General features: G+C 46.0%; 1 protein-coding gene across 19 annotated transcripts in view; it reads left to right on the plus strand.

The window, feature by feature from the left end:
• The window catches only part of CACNA1D (calcium voltage-gated channel subunit alpha1 D), a 297,449-nt gene that overhangs the window by 164,470 nt on the left and 106,838 nt on the right, over nucleotides 1-26,141 (plus strand). The window lies entirely within an intron of this gene.

The following is a 26,141-nucleotide window of genomic DNA, read 5'->3' on the forward strand; positions in this document are numbered from 1 at the left end:
GAGGAGGAAGAAGGGGCTCTCTGGGCTCTCCCAGAAGCTGCTATGAAACTTAGCCAGTTTTGGAAAGCAGGGGCCCCATCTCCCCAGAGGAGGCTTTGTCACACACCCGGCTCACACTTCCTCAGGAAGTACTGGTGGGACCCTTGATTCCAGGTGATCAAATTCTCACCCCTTTATCTTCCTCTTTCCAAGTTTGTGTCTCAGGGTGGGGGCGAGTGGCTGCCTTCACGGACTGCCGAGTCGGCGGGGTGCCCTGTATCGCACTTGACCAAACAGGGTCTTCTCCAGAGCAGAGAGCACAGCAACTTGTCCACCCTCTAAACTGCCCTGCCTGTCATCAGGCGGTAATATATTTGCAGTTCTCCTTGACCGAATATGGTCCATTTCACACCATGGACTGTGCATCTCAGGAAGCCCCTCCCTAGAGCCCAGGCCCCCAGGGAGGGGGTAGGGCCGGGCTGAGAGTGTGACTGCATTCCCCCCCTCTTCCACCACCACCACCAAGCCCCCACCCACAGAGGACCGACTCTGCAAGGCTCTGCGTGAAAGTCTTGGCACTTGGAAGGTGCTTTCAGGCCCATGAAGCTCTTTGGCCGTAGGGTAGTGTCGGGCTGTTACCGGTGGACTTGATCCCTGGGGAAACAGCCTGCTGCCTCTTTTGCCTCAGGAACGGCCCGCACGAGGTTCACAGCAATGCTGGCGTTCATTCCTTGGCGCCCCGTGTCTCCTAAGTTCCACCAAACTGACTGAGGCCATGGAAACTGCTAATTTTAACAGTGCCAGTGACATGCCTTATCTCCAAGCTTCCCAGAGCAGGAGCCACCGCCCGGGCATATGATGAAGCAGCTGGAGATCGGGGAAAGGGAAAGGTGGGCGGAGGGGGGCTCCTTATCAGAACGGCCGGCATTAAATGTGGGCCCCCATGGAGGCTGACAACAAGGAACACCCCTGTGGGACAGCCCGTTTGCTGGGATCTATTTTAGGGACAGTAATCAGTAATTTTGAAACCTTTTGGTATCAGAACAAAAGTAGATCCGTTCTGAGGGAGACTGCAACGGCGTGGCCGGCGCCAGGCCAGAGAACAGAGGTGCCGGGGTGTCTAAGCCACTGACGGGGCGCTGGGCTCAGGCTCTCCTTGCCAAGTGGGGAGAAGGCTGTGAAGCAGATCAGGAGGCTGCTCCCGCCTTCCTGGACAGCCCCCTGCCCCTCCACCTTGCTCCTCCCCCTTGACTGGGGGAAATCAAAACAAGCACTTCCTCGTTGCATCTTTTAAAATTTTGCTTTACTCTTAAGAGTCTTCACAATTTTTGTAGGGAACACGGGAGGGAGGTAGAGGTAGAGGTTAAAAGGACGACAGCTTGTGTCGCGTGGCCCCCCGAGGGGACACCAGACCAGCGCACACATGATCCTTAAAGCGCGGAACTAAAAGCCTCCCATTTTAGAAATTTGGAACTGTCGCCTTCTGTTGAAGATTCATTCAATGATGCTTGTGTGTCTTTAAGTCTGTTAACCCATCGGAAATACGTGTTTCTGCCCTTGACTGTGTGTGTGTGTGGCCATGCCATCCTATTGTATTGGTGACCTGGTTTTAACCTGCACACTGGGTTTGGTGTTGGTCCGTGTTGAAAGCATTCTAAGACGGATGCTTTGGAAAAATCTTTGGTTGTACAACAGATGGCTTTTCTCAAGGTGAGTATGAAGTTTATAAAGTGTGCACCCTGTGTAACCAAGCATGAACACAGATGAAGACTTTTTTGTCTCTGACGAGAGCGTTCTCTGGGGAGGGGGAGCTGAGAAGGTCTGCAGCTCGGGCTGCAATTCCACGTTGTCATTGAGGAGATGGTCCCCTCATGCCCAGGGATTGGAAAGAATGTCTCATTTACGTCTGTAAGTCAGGCAGATTTGTCTCTTCCCATGCTGGTTTTTTTTTTTGTTTTCTGGTTGGTTTTTTTTGTTTGTTTGTTTGTGTGTGTGCGGCTTTTTGGTTTTGTTTTGTTTTTAGAAGCTTGATTTTTTCTTTTTTCCTATTTTAAAAATTGTTCATTTAACGCCTTGTCCCTTTTGAGGTTTTTGCCAGTAAATAGAATAAGAGAATTCACTGGTGTCCCAGTGCTTGGTTTCTTTAGAATCACTGCCAGATTCCCAGCGGGGGAAATGGAGGTCCCGGGCAGTAGGCTCTCTTCTTCACCTGCAGGACCCACCAGATGCCAGGCATACCTGTGGTAAGGCCCCCAAGGTGTGGTTCAGACCCCCAAGAAGAGACTGGTAGAGGTGAAGGTCTGAGTTCTGGTCCTCCCAGTGTCACTCACTAACTCTGGGACTTCATTTTGTAGCCCTGAGCTTTGGTCTCCTGGTCCCTCAAGGAGCGATGGCCCTGCTGCACAGCCCTCCCCATGGAGGGGCTGGCTTTATCTCAGCTAATGAACGTAAAAGTAAAGCAGTGAAGGATTATACTCAGTGAATGCATCTTCATCCTAAATCCACGGACCTCCTCCCTGTCCCCTCTCTGGGTGAAGTGGGGACAGACACAGGGAGCTCTTTGGAAATCAAAGTGGGCCGTTTTCTGGATTTCCCAGGAAGTGACCACAGGGACCGAGCTTTGTTTACGCATGAGTCCTGTACTCTGTGCCCCCAAGAGGAGGCCGTGGAAGTTCGTTGTTAGCCACAAAGCGTTTTGCAGCTCTAAATTGTCGTGATTCGTGTTCTCTCGGACAGTGATTTTTTGCACAATGTAGAGGAAAGGCCTTCCTGGAGTGTTGTGGTTAATCATACCAGGTTTAGAGTTGGAGAGCCAAGACGTGATTCTGCTTGAGCCTCAGTTTCTTCATCTGTGCAGTGGAGCTGATCACACCCACCGCGTGGGTTGCGTGAGGATTCGGTGCACTTGAGCGGAGCATGCTTCCTCTTTGGCACTGTGGTGGCTCGCGTGAGAGAAGAGAAAACGTGATCTGATGCAAGAAAAAATCGAATCAACTCAGTCCTTCTAAACTAATAATAACGGGCCAAGATCGGCCTACATTAGTGGAAAGTCAAAGTTATATAATATTTTTAAATGTTTTGTTGCGTCCACACGTGTATATATAATGACATAAGCCAATGATTACCAAAGGATATTGTTACATAAACCACCTCCTGGGCCTGCTTTAAAGAATAGATTAAAATCATTTGTAACTCGCCTATGAATTTGGAGCTTTGGTTTTGCCAGCATCTTAGGGAAAATATTTGAAACACTTTCTTAAGCAGGCTTTGCATGTTAGAAGAGAAGTGTTTCTTTGTAAAGCAGATTTTGTGACCTAAGACTGAATGTGAACCCAGCCCAAGTCTCTCTCTGTTCGGTTCGAAGCCCGTCATCTCTAAATGGTGTCCTTTGTGTCCCAGTGAGCTCCAATCCACCAGATCACAGCTATCTTAAATCATTGTTCCAATCGTGCGTTACCGAAGGCCCGTTCATCTTAACTTCAGAAGTTTTGAAGGAACATGGAGGAGGTGAGGCATTATTGAAAAGAAAAGGCCATTTTCAAGCCAGGTGATGATTCTGAGTTTCACCGTTGCGTTCTTTCTATACCCCCCCACCCCCTCTAGTTGCACCAAGTCCCAGGGCCTCATGAAGACTCAGGCAGGCACCAGGCAGGCACCAGGCAGCTGTGGGCACGGAGGGAATGGAGAGGGAGGGTGGTGGTAGCCATGGGACTCTGGACTGCGTGATTTGGGGATTTTCCAGAGCAGGATCTGGTTTGGGTCCTCATCGTTCGCACCCTGGTCCATTTAAATCCCCACCATACTGAGCCACGGGAGGTCAGAGATGGCCTCTGACTTCTCCTTGAATACTGACTCAGGAGGCAAAACACAGCAGGTAGATGGTTGTTGTATCACTTGTGAATGTTTTCTAAGTGGAGACATAACCTCTGGGAAGAGGCAGTCTTATAAATTATTCATGACCAGAATTAGGTTTTGCTCTCATTCAACTCTTGACCGGCATCTGCTGATTGAAAACGAACACCAGAATTTCCTCCTATACATAAGTGCTCTGACGTAGCTGCGTCTTAGAAGAGTCGTGGCATTGCTTACAGCATTTGAAAATGCGTGTTGTTAGGCGATGGGATAGTCAGGCTGCCCATGGGATTGGGTGTCCCTATATTACGGAATGAAGTTGTATTGATTCATGACTTAATTCTGTATCCTGACCAGCAGACTAGGAAACCACATCGAGGTCTAGTCTAAAAACGACATAGAGAGTACAGGGTTCTTAGTAGATCTTATCACTCAAAAAAAAAAAAAATCTGTATGTAATCCATGATGATCATGCTACCAGAATTCCAGACAAAGATGCGTTTAATGATCAGTGGCAGCAAAATGTATTTTCTCCCATTTACCTGGGTTTGTCTTTGGTCTGAGTAGGCTAAGGTGTGAAAGATCTGTCCACACAGTTGGAGGTCTCTCTTGCATTTAGAAGTCATGCCATGAGAGAGGTTGAAGGTCAAGGGACAGCGCCCTGGGCCCTCTAATGCCTTCACCTAGTTTGGCTTGGGTAGAACAAGGAATTGAGCCCCGCCGCAGTTACACGTGGAAGAGTGCTATCTTTCCTCTTTCTCAGGAAGAACCAGGCTAAACGGTTATCTGTACTTTCAAACCCTGAACTTTCCTGTTGCAGAGTTAAAAGGCTATTGGGGAGTAGCTGGCAGCTGGATCCTGGTGCTGTTGGTACCTCAATACCTGAGGGGCCCAGGATGCTAGCCACACCTGACATTAACAAGTGAATGGTAACTTCCCTGACGCTGGCTCACAGCTACTGTTTCCATAGAAATGGCTGTGGGGATCTGTGGAAGCAGAGGTAAGTGAAAGTTTTCGCTGATCCTTGTTTCCATCAAGCTGACGTCTGTTTCCGTGGCAACAGCAGTGGCCAGCGGCCAGCCAGGCACTAGCAGCAGCACATTCAGGAGAGCCTTCTCACTTGTCAGCTGTGGCTGTCATCTGTTCCTGACCGGGTTCCTTTTTAATAATGCAGAGCAAAGACCTCGGAGGACCGGGAGGCACTTCTGGCCACGTGTGCCCTCCTGGGCGTCCGTCCTGCTGATGGAGAGCTCTGTACTAAGCAGCGGCTCCACCGGCAGGCAGCCTTCCCTCCACCGCCCTCTGGCGTGTTGATGGGCAGTTAGGAGAGGGGGAGAGGTAGTGCCGGTGTCGGCGTTGTGTACGGTGGGTTGTTGAGTGTTGATCCCAAGTCCTAGGGGAAGAGGATTCACTACAGTACTTCTATCCACAGACCTAGCTCTTCATAAAGCTGCTGGTAATTTAATGGTCAAAATTAAAGCCATAATTTTCCCTGTTCCCTATGCGATCGGTGGCCTTAACTGTTGCTGTCACTTTTACAACGGAAGGAATGTTTATGAATTCAATAATTTGCCTTCTTGTGAGAAACATACTGATGCTTGCTCCTAAGATGCTACTGTCAACCTTATGTCAGTCTTTTTTTTTTTTTTTTTCACCCCTTCTGTGAGATGTTCTTTTGCAGGCTGGTAGCCTTGCTGCCAGAGATCATCAAATATTGGTCTAGCCTGGCAGCTCTACCTACAAAGACCAGGATGTCTGTAGTACAGGGAGCTTATCTTTACTCAAGTCTGGCAGTTGCTCCTTTCTTGGAGTTTCATGTTAATATTTAGCTGATGCATGCACCCCAGCCCCAAGTAGCCTCCTCCCGTACGAGAGGGCTCTCCCAGGCCCCCGAGGTGGAGGGGAGCAGCACGTGTTGCTCTGATATCATAGGATGGAGAGCACGTGCGTAGAGGCAGGGAGTGAGGTGTTGAGCAGTGTCTGATTCTAAACCCTGACAGATACCATCAAAACGTCTTCCCTCTGAAGCAGAACAAAACTCTGATATTCAGAGCTGTATCTGTGAGGATCAAATGAAGACACAGAGCCACCACATTATGAGAATTTAGACTGGCTCTCTAGAAGCCCCGAAAAATTGTGGATTTCTTGTCTCTAGAGGGCTTTCTGACTGTCTGTCTTCCTCCACAGTTTGGACGAAGGCAATATGCCTAGAGGCGGTATTGGGGTCTGACCGTGTATCTGCTGGTTGGCTTCAATATAATGGAATAATAAGAAGCAGGAAATCTTGCTAGGTACTTCCTACCCCCCCTTAATTAGATTTCTTAAGAAAAAAAAGTGATGTCATCATTTCATGAATATTTTTTACGTGCTTACACGATAATGTATTTGCGAAACACCTTACTAGACACTGGGTTTCTAATAATGAGACAAAGTAGAGTTTTTGTCTATATGAAGCTTTTATCTAATGGGGAAGACAGAGATTATAATGATAACTTCTATAAATTCTTTGAAAGAAAGGTATGGAGTGCTGTGAGAGTGTTTAAACGGCACAGCTGATTTCCAGGGGCTGAGGAGAAGCCTCCTGGAGGAAGAGAAGAATGAACGAACAGCTATCATATCCAGGCAAGATGGGGGAGGGGGTGGCGGGAAGGTATTCCAGTCAAAGGGAAACTCCTCCAAGGCCTTGCCATGGGAGGGAGCAGATGTTGGAATAACTGAGCAAAGCCAGGGGGACAGGCAACCAGGGAACAGGGAAAGGAGGGCGGAGAGAAGAGACTGATCAGCAAAACCCAGATCAAGAAAGGTCATCCTAAATCACATCACAGTCATTAGCTAAAGGGTCAACCTACTGATGAGTTTGAAGCAGGAAGTTTGTAATTTATGTTTGTGTTTTAGAAGAATGATTCTATGTTACGATGTCTTCAGCTTACCTTAAGGTAACAACAACAAAATTAAATGACTTTGTGAATGGATAGAAGGTGGATAGAGAGGTGATAAAGAGAATCTAGAAAATGTTAATTGCCGAATTTAGATGATAGGCGTATGGGTATTGACTGCATAATTCTTTGTATTTCTGTGAATGTTTGACTATTTTCTTAACAAAATGGAAAAGTTCACGTATAAAAATCACTCTGGCTGCTGCAGTATGCATGGACTGGGTTGTTAGAAGATTGGATATGGGGAGGTCAATTCAGACTGTTTTATAATTGACTTCTAACCACAACACAGTAGCAGTTCCAGAGTGGACCTTTTACCATAAACGGCTATAAAACTGGCCAAAGCATCTGAAGCAGGTTTTTTCCACCCCTGAGGACAATGGAAATAGGCAGTATAGGATTGGGATCCCTAAGAGAAGGGAAACGCATCAAGTAAGCCCCCATAATTGCCCTGGTCTTCTGCCTGAGGACACTCTTAGGATTAAGGCACAGGGAGGAAGAGCCCAGCAGAGGACAGCAGACTATTTGCTGAAGAGGCAAAGAGCAGACAGTGGGCTGCTGAGACAGCTGGAATTTTCAGGGCAGGGTACTGAAGAGGGGTGTACAGAGGAGGGGCTCTGGAAATCTAGGGATTCTCTTAAATCTTTGACTGTAAGCTGCTGTGTGCCACATGAGACTATCAAAGCAAAGTGGAGAACAGCCGCTAGAAAGCTGTGAGCTGCTGGAAACCTCACCGTGCTGGGAAACGGGGGGTTCTGATCAGCTGGAGTGGACTGACCTTGAGGCATACATTGGATGTTCAGTTGGGGCTCCTTTCACTCTGTAAGAAGAGCTACTGTTAGACCTGCCCTAACAAAGCTTAAAAACAAGTTTCAAAAGGCTCCTGTTAAGCAGCCGATTAATTCGATACCTGCCAGAACAAAAGTCAACACCCGTTACCGAAGACACCTGACTCCAGATGTTCTCCCCAGTGTTTCTCCACATCATTAAGAGTCACAGGACAGGAAAAGAAACAAGAAAACATGATTCATAGTCACAGGGAAGAAGTCAGTAGAAACAAATGGAGAGATGACAAAAGTGTTGCAATTAGAAACCAAAGACTTTGAAATTGCTACTATAAACCTACTTAAAGAATTGAAGGAAAGGTTGGCTATATTAAAGGAACAGATGGCAAAGCTCAGTGAAGAAATAGAGGAAATACTATATCTGGAGTCAACAGTTAGAACACTGGGAGAAAAAGATAAAATGTCAGTGAAGAAAACTTAATGATTTCCAGGACAATATTAATCGGATAATTGTGAAACTGAAGTTCCAGAAGTAGAAGAGAGATCGAAGAAGAAACAATTTCTAAAGAAATAATTTTGCCTCAAATGTTGCAATTTTTTTGAAAAACTGAATTCAAAGTCCAGGATGCTTAACAAACCCCAGGCAGTATAAGCACAAGGAGAAGCACATCTAGACCCATCAAAGGCAAATTGCCAAGAATAAAAACTAGAATATTTTAGAAGAAACCAGAGAGGAAAAGGCAATTTTGTCCTGGGAGAAACTAAGATTATACAGTGACTTATTCTCAGATACGATGTCAGCTGTAGAATAATGGAATGGCATCTTTTGAGGGCTTGAAAGAAAAAAAAAAAAACCAAAACAATTCTGTATTCAGTTACATGTTCCTCAGAAAGTTCAGATGAATTAAAGAAATTTGCAGGGAAGGATTGGTCACCATCAAATCTGCAATATAGGAACAGTTAAAGGAAATTCTTCAGGCTAAAGAAAATAATACCAGATTTTTAAAATATACATTAAAAAATAAGGAATGCCAAAAATGGTAAAAACCAGTAGGGAATTTTCCTCATTTCTGAACTACTTTAAAAGATGATGAAAATGAAAGTAATAACCACATTGTAGGGACCACAGTATGTTTAAAAAAATATATATGACAACAATAGCACAAAGATAGAATTAAATGGAATTTTACTATTGTAATGTTCTTACATTATATATGAAATAATATGAATTCATGATAGTCAACTCAGGATTTACTGAATTTACTGTAGTAAATTCAGGATGACTATGTAAATCTTTAGAGCAGTGGTTTAAAAGTAAAGTGTTACCTTAAAAGCCAAAAGAAGAGTTAAAATGGAATGCTAAATAGTAATTATACTCAGTTATCCAAAGTAAAGCAGGAAAGGAACAAAGAACATGTGGGATGAACCAAAAACCAAGAGCAAGATGGTAGACATAAATCCAACCGCATCAGTAAGTGCATTAAATGCAAGTGGACACAATTTAATTAAAAGACATGTCAGCTGCATATAAAAATACAAGAGGCTATAAATTTAAAGATTAAAAACAAAACAATGGGGTAATATTAATACCACACAAAAGAAATTTCAATGCAAGCAAGCATCTCATAAAGGGATCAGTTCATCGAGAAGATGTGAGGATTCTAAATGTCTTTAAAATACATGAAGAGGGGCACCTGGGTGGCTCAGTCGTTAAGTGTCTGCCTTCAGCTCAGGTCATGATCCTAGGGTCCCGGGATCGAGCCCCACATTGGGCTTTCTGCTCAGCGGGAAGCCTGCTTCTCCCTCTCTCACTTCCCCTGCTTGTGTTTCCTCTCTCACTGTGTCTCTTTCTCTGATAAATAAAATTTTAAAAAAATAAACAATAAAATACATGAAGAAATAAGCTTTAATGTGCATGAAGGGAGGCCTGTAAAGTAAAAAGCACGTGGAGAAACTGAGAAATCCACAAACATAGATGAAAGTTCTTATTATCCCCTTTCAATAATTAATAGAGTGGGGAGAAGAAAAACACTAAGTATAGGTAATACCCAAGCACTATCAGCCAAACTGAGCTAATTGATAATTATAGAACACTATATCCAGTAACTGCAAGAATACACATTCTGTTCACAAGTACATGGAACATTAACCGAGGTAGATCAAATATGGGCATCAGAAGTCTCACTCAACATAACAAGATTGAAATCTCAGAAGTGTGTTTTTTCTAACAGCAATAAATGTGAAGTAGAAGTCAATCACAATAAAATGTCTAGACAGTTCTCCAAATATTTGAGAATTCGATGACATATCTCTAACGTACAATTCAAGGAGAAATATTACAGTAAATGTGATAAAATATTTGATCCTAGAAAATGAAAATGCAGCATCTCAGAATTCGCGTTATCCGTCTAAAGGAGTGCTGAGAGGGAGAGAGGAAAGCTTTAAATGCAATAGTCTACATTCTCGTTTAAGCATCTAGAAAAAGGGCAAAAATTTGTCCGAGGTAAGTAGAAAATAAGAAAGGAAGCCAATGAAAGAGGAAACCCAAATAACAGGTAAAGTTAACAAAGACAAAAGTGGGCTCTTGGAAAAGCTTATTCATACCAGATCTGTATCAAGACTCACCAAAATAGAAAAAAGCAAATTTTAAATTATTAGTAATGAAATAGGGACATCGCCACAGACATTAAAGCAATAGCAAGAGAATAGGGTAAAACATTTTATGAGAATAAGATTTTATGAGAATAAGATCCTAAGATTTCTTAGGAGAAATCGGCAAATTTCTTGAAAAAATACAGCTTACTGGAATGGACTCTAATCAATAAAAAATGAATGAGCCCCTTTATTTGCTTTTTAAATAGAATTCAAAATCACAAATCGTCTTTCAAAGAGAACTAGAGGCCTCGATGATGTCAAAGGTGAATTATGTCAAACGATTGAGAATGTCATTCTTAAAAAAAAAAAAAAAAAAAAAAACACCTTTGGCAGATAATTGAGAGTGGACATTTTCCATGTCCTTTTATGAGGCCAGAATAACCTGAATATGAAACCAAACAGCCGTTATAACATCTTTCATTAATATGATGTAACAATTCTCAAATATTAGCAAATCTAATCAAGCAAGATGAAAGGAACAATACTTCAAGAACAAATGGGATTTATACCAAAAATACAAGGTTGATTCACCACTGGAAACTCAAACAATGTAATTTGCCATATTAACCAAATGAAGGAGAAAAACCATATGATATTCTCAGTAAATACAGAAAATGCTACTGACCGTGTTCTGTAACCATGATAAAAACTCAGCAAACTAGGAATACATGGGAACTTCCTCAGCCTGAAAAATCTTGTCTACAAAAAAACAAAAACCTCACAAGATTGTACCTAATACCATCCCTAATGGTGAAAGACTGAAATGCTTTTTTTCCCTACGCTTAGAAACAAGGTAATCCTACCTCTCTCACCCCTTTTTTCAACATTATACTATAAGCACTATCTAGTGTGTTGAAACAAGAAAAAGAAAAAGCAGAATGATTAGAAAGCAAAACCTATTTCTATTTACAAAGTGACCAAAAACCTGTTAGAAGTGGGAAATGAACATAGCAAGATCACAGAATATAGGGTCAATTTACAAAAATTAATTTTATTCCTGTATACAAGCTGCATGTGTGTGGCAAATGAACTTTGAGGAAGCATTAAAACATTGACAAATTAGAATACTTGGGCATAAAGATGAGGAAAAATATGGAAGATCTCTACGCTGAAGAGTATAAAACACAGATTAGTCAAATCAAAGATGCTCTAAAATAAATGAAGATGTCCCATGATCATGGGTTGGAAGACACAATATTATGAACATGTCCGTTTCCCTCAAAATTTCTACACATCCAGTGCTATCCCATTTACAAATCTTAATAGCTTTTTTTTAAAAGACATTGACAAGCTGATTCTAAAATTCACATATAATTACTGATTTTCACATAACCAAAATAATCTTGACGATGGACAAAGTTAAAGGGCTTACACTACCTGGTTTCAAGACTTACTCTAAGGCAAAGTAGATTTAGTGTCATCCTGGCAAAAAGATAGATATATAGAATACTTGAGTGGAATAGAAAATCCAGAAATATAGCTATGGTCATTTTTTTTAAACAAGGTGCTAAGTAATCTGACGGAGAAAAAAATCTTCTTAGTAAAATACAATGAATTAATGGACCTTGACCGTTAGCTCACACTGGACACAAATGCTGACTTGAAATGGACCATTAAAAAGCAAAAAATGACCTTTCTAGATGATTTTGCCCTTCAGAAATAGGAATTTGAGAGGGAAACCACATCCTAGGGGAAATCTTTCCTCTGTCTATAGATAGTTATCTGACAGAATTGTAGCTATAATATACAAAGAACTCTTAACAACTAAGAAGATAACCCAATTAAAAATTAGCAAGAGACTTGGACAGATACTATATAAAGGAATATATAAGAACAGCCAATGTGCATGTAAAGATGATCAAAATCCTTAGTCACCAGGAAAATGCAAGTTAAAACTGCAATGAGAGACCCATAACAAGAGTAGAACAGCTAAAATTAAGATGAACAATATCAAGTGTTGACAAGAATACAGAGCGATTTATGCACTCATACATTGCTCATAGAAGCATAAAATGGCTCAACCACTTTGGCAAAATATGTCAGTTTCTTATAAAGTTAAACAAAAACCATACTGGCCCAGCAGTCCCATCCCTGTGGGTAATGACCCAAAAGAAATGAAAACCTATGTCCACCATGCCTTGTCTATGAACATTCAAAGAGCTTTGTTCTAGAGGCTCCAACCTGGAAAAGCCCCAATGTTTGTCAACAGGAAAGTAAATAGATTGTAATGGAATCAGAAATTGGCATACTATCCAGAGGACAAAGAAATGGAAACACTAATGCCTTGTTATTGATGAAGCTCAAAAGTGTTGTGCTGAAGGAAGAGAGCCCAGTACAAAAGAGAGTAGTATATGCTGTGAGTCTGAAGTTCTAGAATAAATAAAATTAATCCATAATATAGAACTTAAATCGCTGACTTTTTCAGGTAGGAGAGGGGCAATTGGCTGGGAAAGGAAATGAGATACTTGGGCTGTGGCGTATGTGTTCTGTATATCTTGACGGGGCTGTTGTCAGTGAGGAGTGTCAATGTTCGCTAAACCACAAACTTGAAACACATGCGTTTTTATTCATAACTGGAATTTTTTATAAAAGTGATCGTAAAATACCATCAATGTGGAATTAAGAGAGACTTTGCTTCTGGTGAGGATGTAGTAGCAGATGCCAGATTTACCCTCCTACCCGAAGCAACAAAACTGAAACCAGACTATGTATGTGAACACCAGACACCAGGTGATGAAGGACAGGGACCAATCCCTGAGAAACAGGAAGTAAGCTGCACAAGGACCGTGACTGCCCCCGCTCCCTGGCTTGAGAGAGTTCTGGAGCCACCATATCACAGGAGGGAAGGACCCTGGTGGAGCCCTATGACCTCCCAAAGTTGAGAAGCTAAGTATCTGCAGAAACCAAGGTGGCCAGAGTATGCGGGAGAGCGTGTAAGAGAAGAGAGAATGGCCTAGAAGGAGCTCTGCAAAGACCAGCAGAGGGTCCCCCGCAAGGTGTGGCAGAGTTTACTATTTATCTCTTGTCGGTAGGAAACTACCCGAGGCTGAAGAAAGAGCACTGGAATGGATCACAGAGGGTGAGGGTCCGTGCTCACGCAGGCCAAGGCACATGGCCTACTCCCACCAGCCACCCTGGAGAAGCTCCTCATTCCTAGGACGTTGGGTAAAGTGCTCAAAGGACTCGCCCAGTTACTGAGGAATAACTAGGCCTCCATGAGGAAGTGTTCCAGACTGATCCAACAAAACTGAAGCAAGACACACAGGACCAGTGGGATCCAAAAAACTGGATCCCAGAACAAAGCACTAGAATATTTTTAGAAATACAGAATATTGAACACCCACCAAGAGGGAACTTACCATGTCTGGCATTCAATTAAAGGTGACCAGGCAGAAAAACATGACCCCTAATAAGAATTGATCAATCAATTGAAACCAACCCAGAACTCACACAGATGCTAGAATTAGCAAAAAGAACATAAAAACATCATTATAACTGTAGTCCATATGTTCACAATGTTAAACAGAGGCATGCAAGGTACCAAAAAATATAGCTTAAAAAATCAAGATCCCAAGAATCTAATGAAAGACGTACATGACCTCTTCTACACATAATTCTGCTGAAGGAAATTAAAGAAGACCTCAGGAAATAGAAGGTAGATGATCATGGATTGAAAAGCTCAATTTATTAAGATGCCAAAGGACAGTATTAAGAGAAGGTGCTTTCTTTTGTAAAGACAGGAAAGGAAGAGAGGGTGTAAATTTGGTTTGTTGGTGGGAAGCTGAGAATATTCTTGCCTAATTCTTAGTTTTTCTGAAGCAGAAGGCAAGCTCAACTGCTGAGGGGAAGGGGGTCGCTAACTAGCAGGCGGCGGCGTACGTCTGAAGAGCATGGAGAAGGCTCGAGTGAGTCACTGAGAAGGCTCAGATGGGCTGGGAGGAAGTGATGTGCTGTGCTGAGATCTTACTTGAAGCTGGCGATGAGGGACTTGCACTGATGGCAGCCTGTCCCAACCATCCCTGCCCCAAGGATGGAAGAGCGTTTAGGTTGCCGGCAAGAACTCAAGATCCCAAGAAATCTAAGTTCAATTAGGAGGAAAGGAGAGACTTAACAGACTGGGAGACAATGGTCCAATGGATTGGGCATTCCAGAGAGGTTAAAAAAAAAAAAAAATTGTCTAGAGTGGCAGTGAGGAAGTTGGCTGTTAGGAGATTATGGTCAGAACGCAGAAGGCTGGGGTTTCTGATAAAGTTAGGGATGGTGAACATTTGGGATTGGCAGGGATGGGGTGGCTGAAGCAGCATGGGACGGATGGCTATTGGAGATCAGTAGGTCAAGGATTGCAATGCTGGGTGTTGGCAAGAGTCCCCCAGGAGGATGGGAGGAGTGGAGAGGGAGGCTGGGAGCCAGGAGTCTTCGTTGAGGAGGTTGACCCAAGCCGACCCTGAGAAGGCCACGTCTTCCACTGATAAACTATCCCTGCAGGAACAGGGTTCTTTTGTGCGATAGACTTGTACAGCCAAGCGAAGGAGTGGGTTAATGAAGATGTTAAGAGGAACAGAAAAGCAAGCAACCCCACCTTGAGGAGGGATCCGGAAAGACCGCAAGGGAAGCAGAGTGGGAAGCTCCAGGGTGACCCAGATTTCCGTCCAAGCAGGGAGGATGGGGGTCCCTTTGAAGAGGTTGAGGGTACAGGAGCAGGACTTCCAGAGGGCACAGGGAAGGGCTGAAGAGTGAGGGAAAGCCGAGTCAGTGACAAGGTCGTGCGGAGGAATGTGGGGACGGGCCGCCCGGGGAGAGGGATTGGGCATTGTACGTGTGCCTTGCTTTGTGCAGGCTTTCGCTGGTCATCAGCAAAGGGCGTGGAGGCTTGGTGGTGAGGTCTCCCGACGGAGGAGGGTCCTCAGCTGGCAGCCACCCTGGCCCACTTGGTCTGGCTCACCCGGCCTGAGGTGTGTGCTAGAAGCTTCTGTCTCTCCAGAGATGCTCTCCCAAGACCCCGGGGTGGTGGTTATTGCAGCCGGTGTGACTAGCCCAGCCGCAGGTGGAGGGTTGAGGGTTTTGGGCAGTGGCTCCCCCCGCCAAGCGGATTACCAGTTACTGCGGTGACTGGTTCCAGCATGTCACCATGGTGGGGACAGCACAGGTTAGCAGGGTCCTGGTTGTCATGCTGGTGGCCTCTTCCTGCTGACGTGACCTTCCCCGGTGGGCTTCCCCTGTCCTGAAGGGGGTGGCCTCATCTGCCCTGTCACTTGTCTTGTAGAGCTGTCCTCAGAACCAAGGAGAGAAACAGACAGGAAGGGACCTGGGAACCGAACAGACCGTTCCCAACGCAGAGTTTTCAGTGTTGGCCGGACTGTCATCTCCTCGAGACAGACTGTCTCTCGGCCTTTGAAAGCCTCCTTCTTTACACTCTGGATGCTCCCTCGCCGGTCCTTCCCTCCAGGACGTCCCAGCTTCCCGGGACTAGAGCAGCTCTGGAAGCACTAACCTAATTTCTCTAAGTCTGATTATCCCAAGAGTTGGGTTTGAATTCAGGGATAAAATATTAATCTGCTCAGAACTAGATCATGTCCTGTAAATTCGGCGTTAAACCCAATCTTGGTCTAAGCGGAGTTCTCTGCTGCCACCCTTGGAGCCTCCAAGCATTTGCGGATTCTTGGCTTCTGAGTCTGGGAGGCTTTTGCTCTATCTGAGGAGTTGAATCTTGGGGGGCAACGGCCTTGCACCCACCCACGTGTGTGCTGTGCCCTGTGCCCGACCCGGGCTTAGATCCTGTGCGGTTGCTGACGAGCCGGCTGACGGAGGCGTAACCATTGAGGGGCCGCGGGGCCCGCCCTGGGGGCCACTTGCACGCTCTTCCTGTCTGGCCCTCAGTCACCCGCGTTTGGGCATCTACGCCGCCCCCAGCAGCATGGCCCAGATGTACAGGAGAGGGCTGGCACATCGGAGGGGGTTCTCCCGAGGAGGCCGAACTCTGGCTGGCCGTGGAAGGGAGGGCATTTGCAAGTGTAATGAAAGATTCCAGCACATGGCGAGGAACACAGGGCCCAGTGCACACAGTGTATTGGGACCTGGGTGCTCTCTGCCAGCTGGTGTGCAAGGGGTTGGAGGGTCAGAAAGAAGCCGCTGCACTTGGGGAGCCCCATGAAGGAGGCGGGAGTTTTTGCTTCCGTTGACGGGAGCTGTGGAGGTGTGTGAAAGTCAAGTGATGATGTGGAACCAGGACTGGAAAGCAAAGCTGGGGCCCCGCAGGGTGACATGGAGTGAGGGGGGAGCCAGGAGGTTGGGGGGGGGATCTGATGGAGAGGGGGTGAGTGGACAGGCAGCGTGGCGTGGTGGAGATCAATATGAAGGAGTCGATGCAGAAGGCGCTTGGGGGCCTCAGAGGGGAGGCGAGATCTGTGGACTTGATGGTCAACTCTGGGTACGGATTGTGTGTGAGAGTTTTCCTTTGTTTTTTGTTAATAGAGCGGCTAAGACAGATAACCGGCACCCGGCTACATGCTTTGCACAGTTTACTTCTTTCAGTCTTCTCTAATACCTTACTGAAGCGCTTTTGCCTCAGTTTTATAGCTGAGGGCAGCGAGGCTCAGAGAGGTTTCAATTTTCTCAAAGTCACACAGCTAGTCAATCAGGATTCCTAGTAAGCTAGAAATCAAATTCCGAGCTGTGTGTCTCCGGGGCCCAAGCTACTTCTCCCATCAGGTGGAAGCTCCTTGTGTGTCAGGCGTGGGGACACCTCCTGTGGGACCCTGTCTCCCCCGGCTGGATTCTGGGCTGATACAGCCTGAGCTGCTGTGTTCTTCCTGTTTTACCTGTTTCTTTATCTCCTCCAGATGACTCCCCCAGAGCAGAGTGGAGTAGTGGAGTATGGAGGCTTCAGAGAAATTGGTTTCTTTTTCCTCTTAAAAGTGCTTGTGATGGCGCACCTGGGTGGGCTCTGTCGGTTGAGTGTCCAACTCTTGATTTCGGCTCAGGTCACGATCTCAGGGTCATGAGATCGAGCCCCACACAGGGCTCCCTGCTCAGCAGGGAGTCTGCTTGAGATTCTCTCCCTCTCCCTCTTCCCCTTCCCACTGGCTTGTGCATCTATCTATCTATCTATATCTATTCTTTAAAAAACAACAACAAGAAAACGAGTGCTAGGGAACAAGTTCCATTCTAGCTCAAGTGGTCTTTTTGGATCCTTTTAGTAGGGATGGATGTCTCTGAATCCCCGAGTGTCCCTTAAAATATGCTCATTCCCTTGGTATCAATGAAACGTGAAGGTCCACAGAGGGCACTTCTCACCCATCCTGCCCTCCAACGAGGAACCTCTCCTGGGAGGGAGAGGCTCCATCTCCTCTGCGAGCCTCTCACCAACGGGTTCACCGCTGACAAGTCCAGTGGGTGGGATTGGGCTGAAACTCTTAGTGATCCCAACAGTTGGGTTTGGTCCCAGCTTTTCCCCTGGTCCGGTGTTGCTTACCTGCAGTCAGATCCTGCCCCCAGACAGGCACAGGCAGCCGTCACTCCGTTCCGAGCAGCTCTAACCAGGCTCATAACGCAGCAGACGGTGTCCGTGCATAAGTAGGACAAGCGTGGGGCTGCTGGTACCTTCCAACAGGTTTATTTGTTAAGGGTTCTGCCACCATCCAGAGTCAGACTTCAGGTACACATTTTCCTCATTTTTCCTTTAAACACTGGAATCGGAGAAGTCTAGCGTGAGGTTTCTCAAATCACTTCTTAACTAACACATTGCACGCCTGTCATGGCAGCTAACGATGTAGGCTTGGCTCATTTGATTGAAGGATGTATTTCATTCGGAGAAAGTGATGAGATGAGAGAGCCCATGTTTTCGAAGAATGCCTCTTAGCACACGTTTTCTAAAAAACAGATTGAAGCAAGGAATCTGTAACTTTTAGTGTGCAACCTGCATGGGAAATTTTCTTCCGGAAGCACTAGAATGTCTTTGGTAGCCATGGAAACTTAACTCTGCAGAGAGAGAGCGTAGCTCTTCTGTCCTCCGACAAGGAGATGCAGTCAAAGGAAAGGGTAGTTCATTCTAAGATGCCAGATACACTTTCTTCCTTTCCATGGAGGACTTTTTAAGACTTGGCAGGACAATGGCTGTCTTTGTTTCTGTTTTAATGACGATGGTGGGTACAGTTTTAGGTGCTAGAACGTTACATGGCCATTTGTTTTCAGATATGCCCAGTCTAGTGCAGAGCCCACAATCCATGTCTATGAAGTGGTCGTTATTAACCTAAGACCTGAGTCTGTAGGGGCACCTGGTAGCCCAGTCAGTTAAGTGTCTGACTCCTGATTTCAGCTCAAGTCATGATCTCAGAGCTGTGAGCTCAGGTCCCCATACCCGGCTCTGCACTGGGTGTGGAGCCAGCTTAGGATTCTCACTCTCTCTCTGCCCCTCCCTCTCTTTCTCTAATAAAAAAAATTAAAAAATAGAAAAATTGAAAGAAAAAAAAAAAGACCTGAGTCTATAAAAGCATTTATTAAAATTTAACCTATTCCTGGGGTGCCCGAGTGGCTCAGTCAGTTAAGCATCTGCCTTCAGCTCAGGTCATGATCCCAGTGTCCTGAGATCGAGTCCCACATCGGGCTCTCTGATCAGTGGAGAACCTGCTTCTCCCTCTGCTGCCCCCTGTGCTTGTGCTCTCTCTCTGACAAATAAATGAAATCTTTAAAATAAATAAAAAATAAATAAATAAAATGTAGCCTAGTCTTCCCAAGCAATGGCCACCACTTTTGATAAGGAATTGATATACAAAGATAAGACGCACACGGCCCCTTCTTCACAGAGCTTACAGGTTAGTGTTAGAAGAAAATACTAGAGAACAGTTGTTGTGCTGTGAATCAAATTCCACGCCAGCGAGATTCATCCAGGAGACTCTAAGGACGTTAGAGAAATGTGCTCACGGGCTGACCCAGCAGCGTGGGCAAGAATAGGGACGAGCAGCTGAGGCTAACTTGGGGAACACCAACATACAGCAGTAATACTTCTGTGCCTTGGAGGGAATGAAGGAACTTGAGGAGGGTTGGAGCAGGTGGTTAGAGAGGACCAGGAGAGACAGAAGACCAGACTGATCCTGCATTAGTGGGCTTTGTCCCTCCTGCTCTGGGGGTGGGGGAGGGGAAGCGCCACATGTGCCAGGTCCCTGAGGTTAGGTGTGGACATGCCCGCTCAGCTGCGGTTCTCAGCAGATATCCTTGTCATTAAAAGCTGGGGGAGAAAAGTTAGGAAATACCTACTTTGAAAATGATTTGTCTTCTCAAAAGATGGGAATTGTTTTCTATTCAGAGCATTTTCTCAGAGACTTTTATGTCCAAAAGGGCTGTCAAAGACATGAAAAAGTTTGGAACGTGGGTTTGAGGACATCGCTTAAGAAACCCAAACCTGTGTGAACAGAAATTAGGAGGCACTCCCTTTACGGAAAGACTCACCACAGCGGTTACTTCAGGATCAAAGAATGGTCCTAGTGTGGCTGCCTGGAAGTGTGACTATTGGATACTTTCTCCAGCCTCTTGCTGTGGTCAACCAAAGCCCTCCGTTTTCTCTTGTCCCTCTGCCCAACCAGTGGCTCACTTGCCGTCCAAGACCAACGCCCCAGATGAGCTCCCCTCCCCTGCAGCCCTGTGTCACCTGCAAAGGAGCATGTCACAGTGGGGTGCATGACCTTCTCCTGGGACGCTGGCAGGCTCTTCTCATGCAAAGACAGCCTCCTGGGGGCAAATCCTGGCCTTTTGTGGTTGAGGGAAACTGGAACAAAGCCAATGATTTTGATGAACTTGGAACCTGAGCCAGTGCCACTCATTTAAAATATTTTTCAAATTGTGAAGCATCACAGGTTGTTGATTTTTTTCCCTCCCTTCCTCCCTACCCACCCCACCTTCTCTCCCTCCCTCCCTGTTTTATTTTTTTTTTTTTAACAGAACACCTCATTTCCTTGAACGACACTAAACTTGTGTGCTTCCCCCCAAATTAGATTCAAACATAAAAGTATGTTTTGAGCCCAAATACTTTTTTTATTCTGTTTCATTTCCTTTATGTCTACATAGTGGAAAGAATTAACACCTAAGAAAGACTGGCCTCCACTGATCAAAACCACTGGCTTACTTCTTCTGCTTCCCCACTCTTTTTATAAATGTTGCATGTGAATGTGTGTGTGTGTGTGTGTGTGTGTGTGTGTGTGTGTGAGAGAGAGAGAGAGAGAGAGAGAATATTCCCGAGTCCTCTCTTTCCCTGGAAATCTGAATCCTAGTAGTTCACATGTGGGCTTTGCTCACTGAAGGCTTTTATGCTTGTTGGTGTTTGTTTTCTCTGTGTGTGTGCATGTGTGTGTGTGCATGCCCAAATTTCAAAGCATTCGTCTACATTTTATTTGTGTGGGTCTTGGTAAAACAAATAGCATTACAACCCAAGAAGGAACCCTATCTCTAAATCATCCCGACTTCCAGTGGCCCGTTTACTTTATGGGGCGTTTGAGAAATAACAAATTCCAGAGCCAACTGTGTGACGGCAGTCCCCTATGACCTGCCCTACCATTTGAATGCAGTGGTTTGCTTCAGGCTACGTGCTCTCTCCCCCGTTGTGTTGGCTGAGCTGGGGCTCCCAGAGCGTGGGATGTCAGGACCTGTAAATCCTGGCACTGTCAGGGTTTAGGAAGCTCTCTGCAGTGTGGGGCATGTGCACGGGGGCTCCTGGGAGGGGGGGAGCTAGTTTCTTCCAGGCAGAGTGTGTCTTCCTGGAGCAGAGCTTTCTGGGGCGTGTACTATCCCTGGGCTAAGCGCGGAGTCGGGGCTCTGGAGGAAAACCAGAATGCCGAGGGTAAGCAGAGCCTTCCATCTTGACCCAGCCCTCCTGGTCCTGACCAGTAAGTGTCCTGTCTGCACATCTTCCTAAGCCGGGAAGCAGAGGGATAGGGAGCCCTGTGGAAAGGATGCTTCGTTTGGAGTCCAGTTGTCCTGTTTCCTAAGCCTGTGGTGCAGGGTCAGTAACACCAACTTGTTGAACTTCAACTTTGGCTTTTGCAAGATGAGAGGACAGTCCTTGTCCTCCTGCCTGTCCCGCACCAAGGTAGTGAGGACCTGTGAGACAGTGCGCCTAAAGATGCCTGGAGGATCCCAGATAGAAATCCCCATACGTAAGAGGTTGGTTTCTGTTATTTACTAGAAAGGGGCCGTGACCTGGCTGACCCTCCTGCAGGAAACTGACGCAGCATCCTGCTGCACGAGCGCAGATCCTGCTGGCACTGATGTTGGTTGGCAGGTGGGCCCCGCGCCAGGGTAGTCTCGGGTTAGGGCTGCTCAAGGCAGCTGTGCATTCAGGCTCTGCCTGCCTCCGAGCCTTCCGCGTGTGCTCTTCGCTTTTCCTCTCCCCTCTGCAGGGCTTTGCTGGGGCCCGTGTGACTGCCACCCGGGGTGTGGCTGTACCCTTGCTCCGCAGTCAGGACCTCTCCTGGCCATTGCTTCTGACTCCCTTGGCCCTTGGGCTTCTTGATGCCACCAGACATCTTGGCTGGCCGGACTGAGAGAGGCACCGGCGAGGAAGCAGACGGTGAGGAAGGGACCACTTCGCAGCAGTCAGGGGTCTGGCTTTCCCTTGGAGCCACAGAGGAGGCCAGGAGACTTGAGTCACAGTCATGGCTGGACACCGTATGGGGCAGTGTGTTGCAAGAGCTGGCCTGAGTGAGATGGGTGTTGTGTGGGCCTGGGGAAGAGATATGGGCAAGGTTTATACCACAACCCCTGCTCCAGCTTCCCTACCGAGGTGCTAGCCCTCTATCAAAGACCCCCATCTCCATGGCGCCCACTCTAGAAGCTGCTGTCTCCCATGGCTTCCTGTTTCATCTTCGGAGCACTTGGACTATTAGAAGTTTCTGCCTTCTCTTGCTCTGAAATCAGTCTTACTCTGCTTCTGCTCTCTCCCTGGGGCCCACAGGAGGTCCACTTCCTCTTTTCTATGGCAGCCTTCTGGAGACTTACGGACCAGAAATGGGGCTCTTCTGTGGCATCTCCTCTATCCCCCCTCCTGTCTGGCCTTCCTCTGCCCCCTGCCGGCGGACCTTTCTTTCCCGAACAAGTGGGTGGGGAATCTCCCCATGGGCGGAAGCGGGGAGGGTATCATTTGGCCGTGGAGGAACGGATCCACACTCAGGGAGAAGATGGCTCCCGGTGGGGCCAGATCCAGGAGACCAGCGTCAGGGGACAGAGGCCAAAGTGACCGCCGTGTGAGGCTGACTGAGAGTCAGTAATGGCGGCCCCCACAGGTGTTCTTTAGCACCTTCCACAGAAGTTGGAAATTTTGTCAGAGCCATGTTACTTCTGACTCACATTCTGTTGGTGTTGAATCAACCCTGTCACCCGGTGTTTGCTGAATGCCTTCTGGCTTCAGCACCATTTTCTCCCTATTTTGATCTCATCTTCACGTAGAACTCCCATAGAACAGAGCTGATAAGGATTCTCTTCTGTCAGACTTCTGGTGGTTCCCCATTGCCTACAGGGAAACAGTCCTGATTCTGAATTTGAGATTTAAGGCTCCTCCTGGGCTGACTCTAAACTGCTTCTTGGACCTCAGCCCTTTGTACTTCTACCTGATTCTTTCTCTGCTTCTTGGTTACCTGAGTCAAGGTCCTTGGGAGGGTCTGTTCAGGAGCTCGGTGGGCTTCTCTGACCAATCTCTCTGAGTCTCCGCTTCCTCAGTTTCTATGTAATGAGGGTCATAACGGTCCCTCCGTCACTATTGATCCTCTGCAGTGAGGATGGGGATAGGGCACTGTGCTGGGCTCCCATCAGGGATATCTCGTTGAGGAGGCCAGCTGGCCTGGGCACACACACACACACACACACACACACTTCTGAGTCTTGGTGTTCACCAAGCAGAGTGCCCTGGGGATTCAGAGGAGGGCAGGACTCTTCGTTGATGGGGGGGATAGCCGGGGGGTAGCCAGGAAACCTGGGTCTTGATGGGTGAGCTGGAATTCAGAGGTGGGAGAAGGCTTCTCAGTTGGATAGTTCTGTGGACAGAGGCTCTGAGAGTTGAGGAATTGAGAAGAGCACAGCCAGAATACAAGGTGCTTGTGATGAGGCAGGGAGGTAGAGCTGGGGTAACCTGTGGGAGAAGCCTAGGAGGCCTCGAGGGCCAGGCTAAGTGGTTTTTGCCCCTGGAGTGTTGAGGGCAGCAGTAAGGAGTCCTGAGGCTTTCTGAGCAGGACAACATCAGGATGAAGCCTAGATCTGCAGTGGGAGCCTGAAGTCGAGGGGGAGGGGAACCCTCATGGACACTCCAGCTACAGCTCCTCCAGCTGCCTCAGCAGGTGAGGTGTGTGCAGACGGGCTGGCGTAGACTCCTGGTGGTTGTGATGTCCAACAGGCAGGAAGATTCCTCACTGAGAAATTCCCCCTTACAAAGGACATAGACTAGGAGGAAAGATTATCTAGCAACCAGGATTCTTGAGCAACATGAGGCCTGTAAATGATAAGGGGAAAGGGCAGGCTGATGGTAGAAGCTGGTCCAGATGGTGTGTCTGGGCTGAGACACGCTCATTTTATCCCTCTAGGAGATCTCAGGAATCATGGGCTTTCTCCCCTGATGCATTCTGGCCTCTTAAGGAATGGGGCTCATTTCATGTGCCTTGTATCTAGACTTTCCCACATGCCTACTGGAAGGGGGTGCATCTTGGGAGAGACAGAGATGTGGAAAGGAAAACATAAGCGATGGACAACATTGTCTGTCTGGGAAGAGCCTACAGTCTAGCTGGGAAGCGGAAATGCATATGTGACATAAATTTGCCATTTGGTTACCCTGGTTACATTTTCCCAAAGCTTGAAAATCCTTTCTCTTTGGAAGTAATTTCAAAGTACAGAAAAGTTATAAGAATCAGATTAATGTAGTGAATAATCCATGTACCCTTTACCTGAATTCCCTTATTAATATTTTATCTCATTTGCTTTTGCTTGTTTTTGTACTTCTAAAAAATTTGAGTATAGTTGACACACAGTGTTACGTTAGTTTCAGGCATACAACATAGTCATTTGACAAGTTTATACATTACGCCGTGCTCACCCCAAGCATTGTCACCATCTGTCACTGTACACTGCTCTCACAGTAGCATTGACTCGTTTCTCTGTGCTGTACCTTGTATCCCCATGACTTACTCATCCCCTAACTGGAAGCCTATATCTCTCACTCCCTATCACTCATGTTGTCTACCACCCCACCCCTCTCCTCTAGCAATGATCAGTTCATTTGTTTTTTCATTTATCTGTCTATTACAAGTGTGGACTGATTTTTAAAATTTTAATTTCTGTTTCTCATTATTTTGGGGCCCAAACTATTCTAGATTTAGCCAGTGTGAGATACTTCCCTGGCTCCTGTGGCCTTATGGCATGTTCTTATCATATTTTTGTTTTGCTTTTAATTTTTATTTATTTATTTTTGGTACTTCCTTACTTGTTTCATCCTGTACCTACTTTACTCTGGCCCTCAAATCAGTCGTTTTACCCAAGATTTCTGGTTCCTTTTCAGAGAAATGATATTAGAGACCAAAGTCTGGGTGCCAGGTGTGCTCATAACTACTGGGATGCCTTTGCTTCCATATCCTTTCAATAGAGCTACGAAATAAATGCATTTATATATACATATACATACACATATTTACAGATACATAGAAATCATGAATTCCCACCAACACCTCCCATTCTAGTCCATCCCCAGAGAATCCTTTCAGTCTTTCTTTCTTTCATGTCTCTAAGACCCTCCGTCTACAGCAAAAACCTTGGCTCCCAACAACATGGACACATTTGCTCATTTGTTGAGTCCTATAATACATCTGGAATGATTTCAGTACTATTTTTGTCCATAGCACTACCAAACGCAAAACTCCCTGAAGGAGTTTAGCATTTATTTGCTGTTCTTCCCTCACTTGGTTCTATCCAATGGTGAGAGCAGGCAGTCAAGAGATCCTAAGCTACCTGAGCTAGTTTTGTCTTTCTCTTCAGGATAGCTATGGTATTCATTTGACATACAATCAGATTCTTTTGTCTCAATTCAATTCCACTTTAGGGGTATTTTCCCTGTATCCCATCCTTGGTGATTTAATTAAGAAATTATAATTTGTGGAACATTAGCATGGTCCCGAAAGTCAAAACTATAAAATTACACTTAACAGGGTCCCTCCTGTTATGTCCCCTCCCTTCCACTGGTCCCCATTTTGCATTTTCTGCTTTATCTTTTGGATACACCCTGAAGTGTAATATGCATGTTTTCTTATTACCCCTTTTTCATACATAAAGGATAAAATACCAGGTGCCTTTTTGTCAAAGCCCTTCTTATATCTTTTTTTCTTTTGATTGAATGTATCATAAATAGAATTCTGATCTGGAACCAGTAGGTTTCTGTCACATGCTGAGTTGTTAGATTTCTAGTCATTTGTAAAAAGTCAGATGGTTTCTACCAATAGCTGTTTAAAGTCAACTTTTGTAGTAGTGACTATTATTCAGTCCCTTAGTAACAAGCTTTGAAAATGACAAGTTCTCATGCAAAATGGAGAACTTTTTTTCTTCATCCACTGAGGTCGATGGAAGATTCGGAGGACTTGGGTGGGATTTTTCTGGAGTGGAAGGTTTGTCAAGATGGGACTGGGTTATTTCCAATGGGGCAGAGAGTGGTACAGAATTACTGAGGCACTGGCTGGCTCATGGAGGTCACTCTGAGTCTAGGATCCTATGTGTCCTATGTTTCTCTCCGTTCTGCTGGGATCGTGTAGCTTAGAGCCCACTCAGAGCTGTTGGCAATTTCCCCCCCTTTAGTATTGGAAAAAGCTCCTCCTGTTGCCTTTTTCATGTCCAGATTCAATGTAAATATTCTATTTTTCAGCTTCACATTTGTCCAACGCTTTATGATTTCCACAGTATTGTCTTACTTAATCTGTGT

The sequence above is a fragment of the Mustela lutreola genome, chromosome 2, assembly GCF_030435805.1.
Source record: "Mustela lutreola isolate mMusLut2 chromosome 2, mMusLut2.pri, whole genome shotgun sequence".
NCBI lineage: Eukaryota > Metazoa > Chordata > Mammalia > Carnivora > Mustelidae > Mustela > Mustela lutreola.